The sequence below is a fragment of the Dendrobium catenatum genome, unplaced genomic scaffold (assembly GCF_001605985.2).
Source record: "Dendrobium catenatum unplaced genomic scaffold, ASM160598v2 fragScaff_scaffold_697, whole genome shotgun sequence".
In the NCBI taxonomy this organism is placed as follows: Eukaryota; Viridiplantae; Streptophyta; class Magnoliopsida; order Asparagales; family Orchidaceae; genus Dendrobium; species Dendrobium catenatum.
This window is the reverse complement of record NW_021319159.1, coordinates 736682-753674: the sequence shown is the minus strand read 5'-3', so window position 1 is coordinate 753674 and position 16993 is coordinate 736682. Positions and strand designations below refer to the sequence as shown.

General features: G+C 36.1%; 1 long non-coding RNA gene across 1 annotated transcript; it reads right to left on the bottom strand.

Moving 5' to 3' along the window:
- Positions 1-7131: 7131 nt before the first annotated feature.
- LOC110107100 lies at positions 7132-16993 on the bottom strand. Its single transcript, XR_002304318.2, has 2 exons — positions 16923-16993; positions 7132-7592 (listed from the first exon to the last, which is right to left on the bottom strand). It is a non-coding gene; the product is annotated as an uncharacterized LOC110107100 (long non-coding RNA).

The following is a 16993-nucleotide window of genomic DNA, read 5'->3' as shown; positions in this document are numbered from 1 at the left end:
GATACTCAAACCCTAGCAAAATCAACTATTTAATGCAAACAAATCAAAAGGAATTCCCTAAACAGTCCCTACATTCAAATTTCTCTGTGAAACCCCCCAAAAATTCTTCCTAAAACACTCTGTTTGAGCTGTCAGCCCGCCCGATCTCTGCAGGAGGCGGAGATCTTGCCTGTTCGCGCCTGTGAACTGGTCCCGCCTGGACAGACTGGACCGATCCAGTGGACCGGTCTAACAGAACACTTTGTAAAATAAATTACAAGCCTACTTGATATTAACACTTAATTAAGATTCCTCATCATCATCAGAGCTAAAATCCTCCAAGCGCCGGTCTTTGATTGCAGGAAATATCTCGACTGCCGGGGTTCCGACATTGATTTCGGTACTGTATTATCCTTGATTCTTGATGTATTCACCACTTCCCTCTGTGCTTCTCTGACTTCTTTGCAGACCTTATCCAAAACCTCAAGGAAATCCCTCACTGTGACAAACAATCTCAACCCCTCGTCTCTTCCAGCATTCCCATGGAAATAGTCAGTGGTAAGCTTTACTAATGATCTTATTCTCTTTTCTTCCTCCAAAAGTTGAGTGATATCAGCCTCAGCATGCTTTCAAAGAATCATGAAAAGCACTTTTCTCCTCCAAGTTACTCATATCAGCGTTTAAGAACTCTTTTGTCTTCGCTAATCTATTGCCAAGACTTACAACTGAGCTCGTTAAAGCATCGGCACTGTGCAGACAATGTGCACTGTGCAGAGACAGGCATAAGTTACAACTTTATAATTACATGCATATAGAGATTAGAGATGGATACAGAAGTAGTTGTTTTGAGATTACAAAAACTACCATTTACGCTATTTCAAGTATACAAATACAAGAGCATAAAGGCCATGCTCGAACACATAAAGGCCTTCGTTTAATGTGACCAAATCATCTAAGGCGACTCTCTCTAATCTTATCTTCCACTGGAGCTACTCCAACCTTTTAACATATATGCTCATTTTGTATACTATCTCTAAGGGTATTGCCACTCATCCACCTAAGCATCCTCATCTCTGCAACACTTAACATAGTATTATGCTTCTCTTTTAATGGCCAACATTCAGCACCATAAAGCATTACATGTCTCACCACCATCATATAGAATTTTCCCTTAAGTTTGAGGGGGAATTTTCTATCGCACAAAAAGCCCGATGCATTCCTCCACTTTAACCATCCAACTTGAATTCTGCTGATAATATTCACCATCACTCTGAACAATAGAACCAAGATATCTAAAACGTGTACTCTTATTAATGACTTGATCGCCCAAAGTCACAATCCCCTCACTAGGTCTATTGCTACTAAAATTACACTCCACATATTCAATTTTAGATCTACTCAAGCGAAAACCTTTAGACTCTAAGGTTGACCTCCATAATTCAAGTTTTGCTTCAACTCCCTCTCTAGTCTTATCAACAAGAAGAATATCATCAGCAAAAAACATACACTACGGTACATCCTCTTGCAAATGTCTAGTGAGAAAATCCATTGACTAAAGCTGTTCTTCATAGAAAAAAAAAAATCTGTACTTCATAGATAAATCAATAATTTTGGCCATAGCATAGAACAGCTTAACAAATGCATATGCTTTACAAAACATAAGCATTTACAAATCATAGTGACAATATAATACTAAACAAAATCCTAACTATGTTGGGAGAGAGCTTACTTCCATAGTAGCAAGTGATTCCTTCATACTTGAGGATTCCTCTTCGAATGAAGTCATGAAAAGCAATGCATCGATCCTTTTGAAAGCAAAAGGGATATTCACCATAGCTTTCAGGAGTTGTTCTGCAGGCCCAAGAAAAACTGAGTCATCGTTAAATAGCCTAAGCTTCAGCTCCTCATCCGAGGTTGGTGCCATTCTCAACAATGTTTGTAGTAGCTCTATTGGAAGCTCGTTTCCTGCTTGGAGAAGACATTACTCTGATTATTAATCATTATCATCAGTACGCTATATATGTTATGATTCTCACAAATGTAGGAGGATACATATTGTCACTTTGTTTTCAAATATTTAATCAGAAAAAAAGAAAAAAATGTATATTTGAGGGAAACTGAAAAGATAATAATAAATACATGAAAAGTTTAGTGTGATGATATTAAGAGTATGGTTGGGAAATCCCAACCCGTATTCGATTCCCCTCAAGCGGTAGCGCTTTTTAAGTAGGGGTCCCAATAAGTGCGAGTTAGGAGTTTATGTAGGAGTGGGTGCCTCTTCCAGGTCAATTCCAGGTTAGTCGAGAGATTAGTTACGCCGCCAAACACCTCACAAGCTGAGGTAGCAGTCGGTAGATACTCCCATTCCAAAAAAAAAAATTAAGAACATGAAATCTTAGGATCATCATCATTATTATTCTTAGCCCAAAATTTTTTTGGTCAAATTTACTAATCCTTCTTCTCCAGTGTCTCGATTTATTTTGATAGTGTTGCACGTAATGTTAACTATCAATAAAAATAAAAATTGGCACAAGCTATTCCCGTAATGACAAGGATACAAAGGATATTTATAGCAAAATATAAAAGAGTTCAGAAGAAAATATAATCAAATGACAACTACGATGCATTTCTAATTAAAAAAAAATGTAAATTTACCTTCCATTAATGCATCACAAACTTCTTCTACTTTCACATTATGTGCCTTTAAAGAGATGGCCAAATTCTGTGATTTCTTCTGCTCAAGAATCTGTATGCGTTGACCAGAAAAATAATTTCCAAAATCCCTTTTAGAATCATTCCTGCTCTTATCAGCAGCATTGTACCCAAACAAACTTTCTATCATCTCCTCATTAAACTTATAAAATTAACAAAAAATCTACTACTTCAAGATTGAAAACAAATTTTATAGGGCTGAGTAACTTGAAAAGGAAGACATTAAACGCTATTTGTAATGAGGCTTACTGGAATGATCCAGCTTTAAGCTGATGCTAGACCATGAATTGATTAGGGTTGGCCATGACCTTATCCCAGAAGAATGGCTTCAGCTTGGTCTTGGCACTGTCAGTATCAGCATTTTCTTTTGAAGAATCATTTTGCTGAAAATAGAAATTGTAGATTCAACATCTCATAGATCATACCATGATTTTAGAGTTGGAAGAACAACAAAGCATATACATACTAGAGAAGTCACTAAGGCTTAAGGACAAATTGGTCTCTCATCCTTTTGCCCATTAACAATCTGATACTTGCTTCCAGCATATTTATTACAGCAATAAAAGCAGAATGCAGCAAGTGTAAAAGTATGTGCTTCAGTTACAACCACTGCAATAATAATTGTTTGAAAGCTGTTGCTTGCAGCAGAAAGATGAGGTATTGGATGAACTTCGGCGGGCACAAGGAAGTCGTCTAATGATGAAGTTGGAGAAAAATCCCCATGATCATCTTCAGGCAAGGGGGGCTCATTGGGAGGTAATGAGAGAACAGGAGCAAGCCATTTAAATACGGTAGCTGGGGTTGGGGCTGGAGGTAGAGCTGTGCTTCCAGTTTGGATTTGATGAGTTGGTCTTAGAGTTGGAGCTGGAGATGGGACAGAGGGCCTTCTTGAAAGAGGATCTTGCTCGAGCATTCTGGAAAATGTGTAGCAGGCCTGTGCATTAGGCTGATATCTGGAAAAACAGGAACGTTATTTTTCTTGATCAAACAGTCAATAAGAGAGCGCTTCATGTTAGGGGTAAGGTGAGTGAGGGTCGCTTGCATGTCTTTCCATAGATGTTTAGTGGAAGAATCCATAATGCTATCTATTATTAGCAAATCTAAAGCAATCATAACTGATTTTGTTCCCAACAAATCAAGCATGCAATTTGACCATACATGTTCCATCTGTAATTCTGCATTCATAGGATCTTTTCAAAAACTATAGACAATATAACCGATTGATTAGAGAAGTTAAATTTAAAGAAGCGTCGGATTCTGCTAGTAAGATTTAGACTTCTTAAAGCAGTTTTTTAGTATTAAAATTTTAATTTTTAAACTAAAAAACTATTTTAAAAAGCAGTAAGAAAGCCGTCCCAAACGAAACCTCAGTTGTTTCAAAGCAGTTTCAGGAGACATGCATCCAACAATTTAATATAACCTCTTGGACAATTACAAAGAGAATATATCACTACAGTTAGGGATGTCAATTTTTGACACGACCCGAAACCCGACCCGAACCCGACCCGAAAAAATCCGGGTTCGGGTCAACCCGAACCTGAAACGGGTCAGGTTCGTGTTGAACAAATCAACCCGTTTTAAAAATCAGGTCGGGTTCAGGTTGACCCAGTAACCCAAAATTGACCTTAAAGTGACTCGAAGGTGACACGAAAACTCATATTTGACCCGAAAACCCGAGATTGACCCGTTTTTTATTCGATTTTAACCCGAAAATCGAATATTGACCCGATTTTGACCCAAAAATTAACAATTTTAGGTCAACTTCAGGTCATTCGTGTCGGGTCGGGTTCGGGTCTGGAAACTTGACCCAATTTTAAAAACGGGTCGGGTTCGGGTTGACCCCAACAGTGCCGGGTCAATTCACCGCTACTTGACAGTTGCGTAATAGTGATGTCGCTCTTAGTTTGAATGATATCATTCTTTACTCCTTGAATGAACTTTTCCTATGGTATTGTGTATTTTGATTTTTTTTTTGCAGGTTGAACGACTCAAATTTGACTTCTCATGGAAGGCACAAATCCTCTCAACCAGTGGCAGAGCTAGAAATTTTATTCAGGGGAGGCCTAAATTAAAATAGTTATGTTTGTCGTCTCATTACCGGTATCAAGAGAGCTATAAGATTAAAATAAAAAAAAGCAAATAACATGCCCTTAGAGCTTAGAAGACATAAATATATGCCATGTGTAGGGGTGCAATCCAGTCAAGCCGGCTCGCGAGCTGGCTCGGGCTCGTCTAGTTAACGGGCTCGACGAGTCGAGCTTGAACACGAGTTCTAGCTCGACGGCTAATCAAGCTTGAGCTCGAACACTCGACTATTCGACTCGATAGCTCGTTGAGTAGCTTAAACACGAGAGCAGGAGCGGACTTCGCCGTAACAGCGGGTCACGGCAGCAGGCTTCGCCGCAAGAGTGGGATAGGGCTTTGCTGCGAAAGGGGGTCGGGCTTTGGGCTTCGCCATGAGAGCGGGTCGTGGCAGCGGGTTGTTGTTTTTGTTGGTTGCAATGCCTGATAAACTGTAAAAGAAAAAAAATAAATAAAATAAAAAGAAGCATGTTCCCAAACTGGAGAATGTTTTTTTTCGTAATTCAGGACTAATTGTTTATGAAGTTATTTTTTGACCTTGCATCTCTTAATACCTTACCCTATTTTTTTTGGTGACCTTACAGTATGCTCCCTATGTAGAAGATACAGTTCTTGGTATTGTTGTAGATGCCAAAGCAGATGTAAGCATTTCTTGTGCACAAATACTAGCAGATATTTTACATTAATTTTTCTTGCCTTATGAACTTCTGTATATTTCCTCCATCTGTGCCTTCTTATACTCGACCTGTTAATATTATTCTTGACATGGATATGCTGTTTTATGTTGAGCAATCAATTTTGTTACATTATATAACTGTAAATGCAAAAAAAACTTGGAAAACTGCTACCTTGCATATGCTATATCTGATTTGGCGCGATTTAATCCAGATTCTACTGGCTTGTATTGTTGTCTTGGTTTCATTAATCATTTGGATGCCTTTGTGGATGCTAAATCCCTAATTTATGAATTATATCGTTCTGAGCAATAAGATAAATTATTACTACTAAAATTTTTTCTATCGTTGCCATTTTCTTTTTTGTTTTTCCATGTTATAAGGTTGTTGCCCATTAGGTGATTTCATGATTTATTTTTGAGGTTTCAGAACTTTCTAGTAGACATAAAAGGTCCTACATTAGCTTTTTTGCCTGTACTTGAATTTGAAGGAGGGACAAGGAGAAATATACCAAAATTTGAGGTATCACTGTCTTGTACTTTTGTGCTATAATGCTTCCTTTTAGTTTTTCTCCCTTGTTAAAATAAGTTTTTGTTCATCTCTGTTTTGAGCAAATCCATCTTTTTTTGGATATAACATTTGAGTTTGTTTATGCAGTGTTACTATTTGTGTCACATAAGACATAGGCCATTTGATGACATTGTTAGGAGAGTACATGTATTAGATTTGGTCTATATTAAAAAAGGTAGAGGCAGACGTAAAAATATTTGGTTATAATATATTAAAAATGGTTTTTTTTATTAGATTTAAATGTGAATTTGACTCTTAATAGAATAACAATAGAGAAAAAGGATATCAAGGTTTTCTAACATACTATATTAGTAATACTAGGGTTTTAGCGAACTTAGACATGGACACCGAGGTTTTAAGAAACCCGGGCATGTATCATGTATGCAAAGTTATTTGTTATTGTTTACAAAATAGGTGAATTATTGTCCCCTTATAATGTTTCTGATTATTTTCCTTTTTCATAAAATGCCAAACTGTAGGGAGATTTATCTATATTAATGTTGACCTCTGTATAAGAAATCAAAAGAGAACGAGAGAGATCGGGAATACCTCATATCCCGCTAAAAGCTCCCGCAAATACCGCAAGAAATCCCATCGATTCGGCGCTGTTTGAGTCTCATCCCGCGATTTAAGTGTAGAACCGGCCTCGATCGCAGCCCTTCGACGCCTTTAAAAGCCAACCGAACGAAGCCATCATGTTCCCCATTCGCTACCCTCTCCACTGCCAAAGCTCTCTCCACGCGAAATCCCTCAGCCGTCCCGACCTCCTCCGATCTCCATCCAGCCCCGATTTTCTATCAAGTAAAAAAAAAAAACTCATCTGCACTTATTTCATAATCGTTCAAATATTTAAAATATATTACATTCATTTTACATTATCTTCCATTATACTCTATTCTTTTTTTATCTAACTAAAAAAACAAATGAATAAATCATTTAAAAGTTTTAACATCATAATAAAGCCCAAAATAAATACTTTTCTGAAAACAAATTAACCCAAAATAAGGACTAATTTCATTCAATCGTCTTTCTATAGCACTGTCAATTATTATTGCGAAGATTCGTCTGCTAATAGTTTATGCACTCAAAAACTCATGGTGCGCATAAGCAGATAAAAAAATTTAAATTGCATTTTCAAATATAAACTAATTTTTAAATATAAATTAATTCTCAATACAACGGCTTTTAAGATCCACACTAACAAAAAAAAATGACCAAACATCTGACCCAAAATTATTTTCTAAATGTCTCACCAATGGGCACAATAAAATTAAAAAATAAAATAGTTTTAATTATTATGATGATCCAAGATAACAAAATTTTCCTCTCTTTTCCTTCTCTTCTTTTATCCAATCAATTAACTTAAGCTCTTCCTGAAGGTGTTGAGAAGTTGAGAAAATAAACAAATGGAGGATCTGTAAAGCCTCGCTTCCAAGCTTTCCTTCCCTTGAACTGCTTCCCTGAACGCTTTTGCCGCTGCTTTTTCTCATGCCCAGAACGAGCTGCTCTATCTCTTTTGGCAGCCAGAGGCATGGCCTTCTTGTGCTGTTTCTGCCGGTTGCTGAGGCCGCCGGTCTGGCATTCAAAAACCATTAAAAGTCAATTTAATCAAAATCTGTCTACTAATCTTACAACCTTGTGCAATAGATGCTTGAACAGTTAGTTAATTTCACAATTCATACATTAATAAAATATAGAGTTCAAAATAAATAGTCTGGCATGCTGATAACCTCAGTTAATGGAGTTTTTTTTACTGTTTTACAGAAATTTCATACTCCTTTTTTTTGTTGATGAGGAACCATCGGCTGGCACCCCCGAGCTAGCTTAGAGCGCTTGGTGATATGTAAACTCCGGTCAGCTTAGATGAGCTACCCACCAAAGCCCTACATGGGGTCCTGGTTGGGTACCCATGCTATACTCGGATGGGATTAGCCCACTCATGGTGACTTTCGGGATGCCGTACCCACCTATCCCACCCACTTTCTATGATTTTTGAACGCAGTCTGCAACAGATTGATGACCTTGAGGCTTGTTTCCCTTTGCTATGATTGTAAACTTTCAAGCCGCATATCAGAATTTATCGTAGTCGCAACGTGCTTAAGTGCTACACACTACGTAGTGAGAATTGCAGTAATATAAGATATACAATAATTAGCAATATAAATCGATTTATCCCCCGATGTTGAGTACCCACCCAAACCCACCGACAAGGCCACAAGCGTACCCATACCCACCGATACCCATTGGGTATAGGTGGGTACATGGGTGGGCGTGGGTATGAGTACCCAATGCAGGGCTCTGCTACCCACATCCATTAGAACTCGTGGCCAACTCTTATTGGGTCCCCCCGAAATGGACACTGCTGCCAGAGGGAATTGAACACGGGATGAGGGGTACCCAACCGTGCTCGCCCACCAACCAAGCTAGGCATCGGCGGGTATTCCATACTCCTTTAACTTAAAAAATTTACAAAATACCTCATCATAACAATTGGATGGAGAGCCCAAAAATAACTGATATTACCTACTTATTACTTATGTCAGCTTCTTGGTTTCTTGGAGCTCTCATGAGCAATTTTGTTAGATATTGTTGATTGTTGTACAGATCTCTCTTTCTCCATCAATTTTTGGCGTAGGGGTTAGTTCTACCATTCTTTCGTTCATGTATCTTTTCTTTAGCTGGTTAGCATCAGCACAAAGGTGTTTTTGTGATGAGTTCTGTTCTTGGGGCTTCGGATCTTCCTATGGAGAAGGAGCTTCCTTGTCATACGAGATTCCTAACTGATCTAATCTTTTGTAAGAAATCGATTTAGGAGAATTTTGGTCCATCCAAATCCTTCAAAGGCGTGATGTCAAGTAAGGGTTATAACTTTTCTTCTGCTGCGGTAAAGTACAACTGCTATTCTTTACACTGATGAGAAAATTAAAACTCTGCCTTCTTTTGAATTTGCGTTGGTTGATAAATTTAATTTTGGGTAACCAACAATGAAGGATATCAGAAAATTGAGTAATCTGAAATGAATCGATTTCTTTAATTTTGGTCAATTGGACAGAAAAACATATATTGGTTATGATCCTGATGGCTACTAGATTGTTTGATAGAAGAACTTTTACTCTATTTCAGGTTTTTTTATGACTCTTTTAAGTGGACTCATTATTTTGATGCTAATGTAAAATAGACAATTATTCAAGTTTGGAGTAACTCCCCATAATAAGAGTTTATTTTATGAATCATAGCACTTTGTCTTTCGTTGCTTCTATTTTTGGAAGGGCTTCGCAAATCAATTCGGCTATTTTCTCCTGATAGACCTTCTATAGCATGAGAAAAATATTTATAGTAAATTTAATAATGAAATATGGTTGGATATTGATATGTCATCAAAAAAATTATCTTGATCGGGCACGAATCTTGATGCAAATATGACTCGGAAACTTCCAAAATTAAATTTGTGACCATTCAAGCTCCAATTTTGATAAACTTATAGTCAAACTATATGTCTCAAAGAGACAAACCCAACAATACCAAAATTAATCAAATCCGAACTCAAATGGGTCCAAATCAAAGGTCTGAAACCTATTTAGAAGCTTTGGAACATTAATTGGATGACCAAATGATATCCAAATGTGACATGCTTATAGTCGAATCGAGCGGCTTGATGCGACGAATCTAACGAGCCCAAGAACGCCAAATTCTGACAACATTAAGACACTCAAATGCTCAATAAGTGATCTCCATGATCGAGGAAGTTGATATCAGTTGTCCATTAAAACACTCTCAAACATGCCCTTGATCCTCTCCATATTTACTACACATTTCATTCCAAAAATAATTATAAATAGATCCCTCATTCTTCACGAAATAGAGGGAGAAGAAAGTGATAAAAATAAAGGATCTCTCTTGCTTTCTCAAGCTTGCACCACTAGCTAGATCTCTTCCTGACCATGATCTACTCCAACCATCATTGCCCGCCGAATATGGTCCCTCCGACCACTGTCGCCCGTCGACTACGGTCTACTCCGACCATCATCCCCCGCCGACTAGAATCCTTCTGACCACCATCGCCCACCGACTACGGTCCACTCCGACCATCGTCACCTGCCGACTACGATCCTTCCGACAACCGTCGTCCGCCAACTCGATCCACTCTGACCACAATCACCCACCAACTATGGTTCACTCTAACCACCGCACTCGCCAACTACGAACCCTCTGACCTCCGTCACCAACCAATTACGATCCCTCCAATAATCTTCGCCCACCAATTAGGTCCCTCCGACAACCTTCGACCACCGACTATAGTCCCTCTAACCACTATTGCCCGCTGACTAGTTCCCTCAGACAACCTTTGCCCGCCGACTACGATCCCTCCGATCACTATCTCTTGACTATGGTCCCTCCGACCAGGCGACCATCGTCACCCTACAACGATCCCTTCGGCCATCGTCGTCCGACTACAATCCTACCAACCAAACGAGTAGGCCAACACTCTCATGCCACTGAATTCTTCCAACTCCAACTATGCATTGGATCTTCGTATAAAATTTAGATGTTAAAACTTATATCTCTACCATTGCGAATATTCAAGGATGCAATAGATATAAAAAGGTCATAAGGTGGAATTTGAGAATCTCCCTTCCTTTGGCGGGCGCTTAAAAGGAAAACCAATAATAAAGAAACATAATTATACTAATAATGTTGACATATTGTGGTTCCTGCTGGTAAAAAATGAACCCTGCTTGGGTTCCTAAAGATCCAGGTCCTCGAATAGTACATAATCAAATTTTAAAATGAGCATAGGGTGAATCATAAAGAGTCGATGAATCTTATTATGGATTCTAAATCCCTAGCATTGTCACAAGAACAGGATAATAAGCTTGCTTCTATTTTTCCTTATATAAAAAGGACAAATGTGGAAGGAGTTTCAGAGATGATGATTATTGGAAGGGTTGTGCCAAAATATGATATTTCGATGATTGCTATGTTGAAAGTAAATCTTAATTAGAATAGTTAATTTTTAAAAAATATCAAAATTTTATAATATAATGTCAATAAATTTTAAATATTTTAGAAAAAATTAATCAGTCATAACTTAGGGGTTTGGCTAAAAAAGAAATATAATATAAAAAAATGAAATGTTAAAAGAATACTTATGAGTTGTTTGAATCCGTGTAAAATGAATGTATAGATTACTTTTTCTGTTTGATTTGAAGTAAAATCAATGCAGTATAAAATTCAACGATGGTGGTGTCGAACAACAACAATGGTGATGAATTTATTGAGTATTTGAAACTCGCCCAAATTTGAGGAATTCCAAATACACCAAATTTGAACTAGAGTGAATTCCAAATGCACCAAAATTTTAGCATTTATTTTGCTTCAAACCACATACCAATATTCTCAATATCCCTACATTTAGAATAGTTTACACCCATTTTACTTCAAATCAAACAACCGCTAAAGCAAAACTCATCCACCCCCTCAACTGTTTAACAAGAGCGATGAATTTAAGGATAATATCAACTCACAAAGAGCGAATGTACAGTAAAATAATCTTCCTACCAGTAAGGACATGCCACATATCTCTACTATATTACAATCACAGCCAGAGCTCATATGTTCTTCAATGGCTAAAACATTTAAATAATGAATCATAGGATTGACTTGATTGAGCACAAACCCTCTATTATCTAAGGCTGATTTGAATTTATCCCTTGACAAATACTCACTCCAAATCTATGTGCACCATTATACGAAGCAACTCATGGCTGCCGACAATGATCATTCTATCAGGTTAGGTCAACTAGTTCCTTAAACTATGTAGACTAGAGACCATGACAATCTGGAATGATAGAACTATGGGATCTTGATTGAGTTTATCATGGAACTTAATTCCATTAAAACTCTCCTTGAATCACGCGAATAGGCCATCATGCCAGAATTTCCTGGAGCACACAAGAAGGCTTTGTTGAGAAGGATTGTGGTCATATTGGTGCTAGTCCTAAGGGTAGTCTATCTACCTTGAGTAAGAATAAGATGTGAGAAAGGCTATAGAATATTTTATTTGGTTTCTTGCCTCAACTCTACTGAGCATACCAAGTTCGAAAATCATAAGAGAGCTTCTTCTAATCATTCTCCTCTCATAGTTGAGATTTATAACTATTCTTTTAAGGGGCTGGTGAAAATTCAAAATATGTGGCTACTTCAAAAAGACTTCCTGAGCATAATTCAAGCTCAACCAGACATTTCTTATAAGAGAAAATAATCAAAATGGTCAATTGACTCTTTATGAAAATCAAAATAGTCCCTAACTATATTAATGACTATATTAAGCCATCAACTCCTTAAAGAGAACCAAAATAGCCCCATCATGGACTATTTTGATTCCTTTTTAAATACATGAGGTCAAAATGATCATTTTGGTCCATCATAAAGAGTCAATTGACTATTTTGATCATTTTCTCTTTATCATAGTGGTTCAACTCTTGCTATCCTTCCGCAAGAATTAAAAATGTTGAAATTATTCTTAAAGGATTGGAATAAAGTATCTTTCACAATGTGTTTCAGAATTTAAGGAATTGTGAAAATGATCACTTTTTTAATTAAAGTTTATAAATTCAGTTTGCCCTACTAATAAAGCTAATCTTATGGTTGTTCAATATAAACTCTTTCATATTCAATAATATTATGAAGAATTTTGAAGGCAAATGGCTGATTTAAACAAGCTTCAAGATGGTGATAGAAACATTATGAGTTTCCATGTTATTGTAAATATAAAGCGAAATAAGATCAAGATTCTAATCAAAATTTTATAATATAATGTCAATAAATTTTAAATATTTTAGAAAAAATTAATCAGTCATAACTTAGGGGTTTGGCTAAAAAAGAAATATAATATAAAAAAAAATGAAATGTTAAAAGAATACTTATGACTTGTTTGAATGCGTGTAAAATGAATGTATAGATTACTTTTTCTGTTTGATTTGAAGTAAAATCAATGCAGTATAAAATTCAACGATGGTGGTGTCGAACAACAACAATGGTGATGAATTTATTGAGTATTTGAAACTCGCCCAAATTTGAGGAATTCCAAATACACCAAATTTGAACTAGAGTGAATTCCAAATGCACCAAAATTTTAGCATTTATTTTGCTTGAAACCACATACCAATATTCTCAATATCCCTACATTTAGAATAGTTTACACCCATTTTACTTCAAATCAAACAACCGCTAAAGCAAAACTCATCCACCCCCCTCAACTGTTTAACAAGAGCGATGAATTTAAGGATAATATCAACTCACAAAGAGCGAATGTACAGTAAAATAATCTTCCTACCAGTAAGGACATGCCACATATCTCTACTATATTACAATCACAGTCAGAGCTCATATGTTCTTCAATGGCTAAAACATTTAAATAATGAATCATAGGATTGACTTGATTGAGCACAAACCCTCTATTATCTAAGGCTGATTTGAATTTATCCCTTGACAAATACTCACTCCAAATCTATGTGCACCATTATACGAAGCAACTCATGGCTGCCGACAATGATCATTCTATCAGGTTAGGTCAACTAGTTCCTTAAACTATGTAGACTAGAGACCATGACAATCTGGAATGATAGAACTATGGGATCTTGATTGAGTTTATCATGGAACTTAATTCCATTAAAACTCTCCTTGAATCACGCGAATAGGCCATGGTGCCAGAATTTCCTGGAGCACACAAGAAGGCTTTGTTGAGAAGGATTGTGGTCATATTGGTGCTAGTCCTAAGGGTAGTCTATCTACCTTGAGTAAGAATAAGATGTGAGAAAGGCTATAGAATATTTTATTTGGTTTCTTGCCTCAACTCTACTGAGCATACCAAGTTCGAAAATCATAAGAGAGCTTCTTCTAATCATTCTCCTCTCATAGTTGAGATTTATAACTATTCTTTTAAGGGGCTGGTGAAAATTCAAAATATGTAGCTACTTCAAAAAGACTTCCAGAGTATAATTCAAGCTCAATGAGACATTTCTTATGAGAGAAAATAATCAAAATGGTCAATTGACTCTTTATGAAAATCAAAATAGTCCCTAACTATATTAATGACTATATTAAGTCATCAACTCCTTAAAGAGGAACCAAAATAGCCCCATCATGGACTATTTTGATTCCTTTTTAAATACATGAGGTCAAAATGATCATTTTGGTCCATCATAAAGAGTCAATTGACTATTTTGATCATTTTCTCTTTATCATAGTGGTTCAACTCTTGCTATCCTTCCGCAAGAATTAAAAATGTTGAAATTATTCTTAAAGGATAGGAATAAAGTATCTTTCACAATGTGTTTCAGAATTTAAGGAATTGTGAAAATGATCACTTTTTTAATTAAAGTTTATAAATTCAGTTTGCCCTATTAATAAAGCTAATCTTATGGTTGCTCAATATAAACTCTTTCATATTCAATATTATGAGGATTTTGAAGGTAAATGGCTGGTTTAAAGAAGGTTCAAGATGGTGATAGAAACATTATGCGTTTCCATTTTTTTGTAAACATAAAGAGAAATAAGATAAAGATTCTAAAATTTCAAAATCATGAGGGTATTTGGATTGATGATTCTAAAATAATTAAATAATTGACCGCTAATTTCTTTTCCAATTCACCATATCAAGAAAACGATTACGTTGATTTACCTAATTGCGATGCTATTCCTAATTGTGTTTCAAATAATGTGTCCTTGACTAAAGTGCCTATGGTATGAAATTAAATAAGCTATCATAGGTATCGATGTGGATTCTACTGCTAGCCCTAATGGTTTTTAGTTTATTTAGGAGCTTCTAGATTATGTTTATCATTATCTTATTACTTTAGTTGATTCCTCCTTAATTGGCATAGTTGTGGGATTCCACGTGAGAGGTTGTGGAGTATTCATTTTGAATGATGTTACCTCCAGTGGATGTAATGAAAAAATAAGAAATTCTCTTACTATTCTACTTTATTACAGCTAAAATATTCTTACTCAAATCAAAGTAAATACCCCAAGGGGAAAGGTTGGTACTCTCTTCTCATGAGCTTATTCTCTTTAACATAAATTATATTCTCTTGAATTCAAGTTCATAAACTAACTTTAAGTAGTATTAAAGTGTCTTACTGGGGGCAAATTCCAAGGATAGACTCACCATTTCTTGATGATACTGTGCATGAAGTAAACTTACACTAAAGATAGTGTCTTTCGAAAATGTCAATTAGCCTAACATTTTTTTTGGCATGAAACAACTGCCATACAGGTTTCTATGTAGAAAGATAATCAGAAGAACGAAATAAGATGTAGCTAAACAACTATGGTCTTTCAATTCTAAGGGAGGTTAGAGACAATGCTTGCTAGCAAGAACTCTCACCGTAAATGGAGCTATATTAAATAGTAAATATTAAGAATGTAAAGCCTTTTGAACCTTCAATGGTCGATGATAGGTGTGAAGAAATACATTTTACGGATGATTTACTCTTGGAGCATGTAATACCTTTAGAAGTGAATGTTATCTTGAAGCAAAATACTACCACCACAAGACATAATCCAAAAGATGCATTATGAAACGATAAGAAAGGTTATTTACCAAGCAAAACAAAATATACTTTAGGAAGCTGAAAGGGTAGCCTCACTCAACTGGAATTTTAATTTCACAGAAGTAAAATCCTCATAAAAGGAAATCATAAAGGGGATGATCAATCTAACGATTCACCTTAAAGAAGACTACAAGAAGAAACATCATACTTGAGAATTAAAACATGAAAGGGTCGGGAGATAAGATCAATTGATTAAAAATAGTCCAATTTCTTGATGAAGGCTACTAACAATGCTGATTCTCATGCCAAACCATTAAATCGAAAAGATAGTCAACAGGATACCATGGGCAAAATAGATCACTAATCTGGCATCATACGAGGGAGATAAAGACTTGAAACCAAGACTATTGGATTAATATTCATAATAGATCAGTATAAGGATGATTTTTAACTTATAAACTTGCTTGGATAAACATGCTTTTAAATTTTAACTATAGTATTAGAATAAATTATAGTGGAATTATATTTTAGTTTAAACTATCTAATTTGTTATTTGTAGATATGGCTCCCTCTTCTATGGAGGTAGTTTAAGATTTAATAAGATATTATTCCTTGTTATAATGTTCTATAAAGGCCTAATTTGAGGAATAAATTTGGTTTGATCTCTCCTAAAATCTCTCTTTTCTCTCCCTCTCCTCCTATCGATGGGCCTCCAACAGCCCTAAAAGCTATCATGTCCTCCCTCTACCACCGCCTCCATCGTCCTCTCACTACCATCCGATACTTCAAGGTGGTGGCGTGACCTGCAAACAATAATATTACAGTTATTCATATGGGAAAACCGCAAGTTAACTAGTTTTCTAGAGGAGAACCTAAGAATAGACAGAGCTTACTATCTAAAATAAGAAAACTCAATTGAGGTAACCTTAATTTAAATCCTAAGTCATCAGGGCTCCTCTCAAAAGAAGTATTATAACCCTTCCTAACCATTCTAACATCTCAGTGTGGGCTTACACAATAACATTGAGAGATTGACCACATATCCTTTAAAAGCTATGTGATCCAAAAAATTATTTGTTTTATCAACTTCATCCAACCAAAATGCATAAGCACGTAAACACACAAAGATGCAACACTTTTAAGGTACTACCAGAGCATTTTCCTAGTTCACTACATCTTAAAACAAATTGAAAACATAATATCGGAGCATTAAAAAGAAATATTTTGCTTTTATTAAAATGATCAAGGAGAAAAACATTGAAAAATAGATCCAATTACAACATGCGACCACCGTTGGAAATGTTGAAAGTGAATATGTCAGAAAAAACATAAAAATTTTCATAGATCATACCTTTTTCTGTTTCACAGCAGCTCTGGCCTGGTACTGTCCTCTGTCTTCTCTGCCTGCTCTAACCAGGGCTA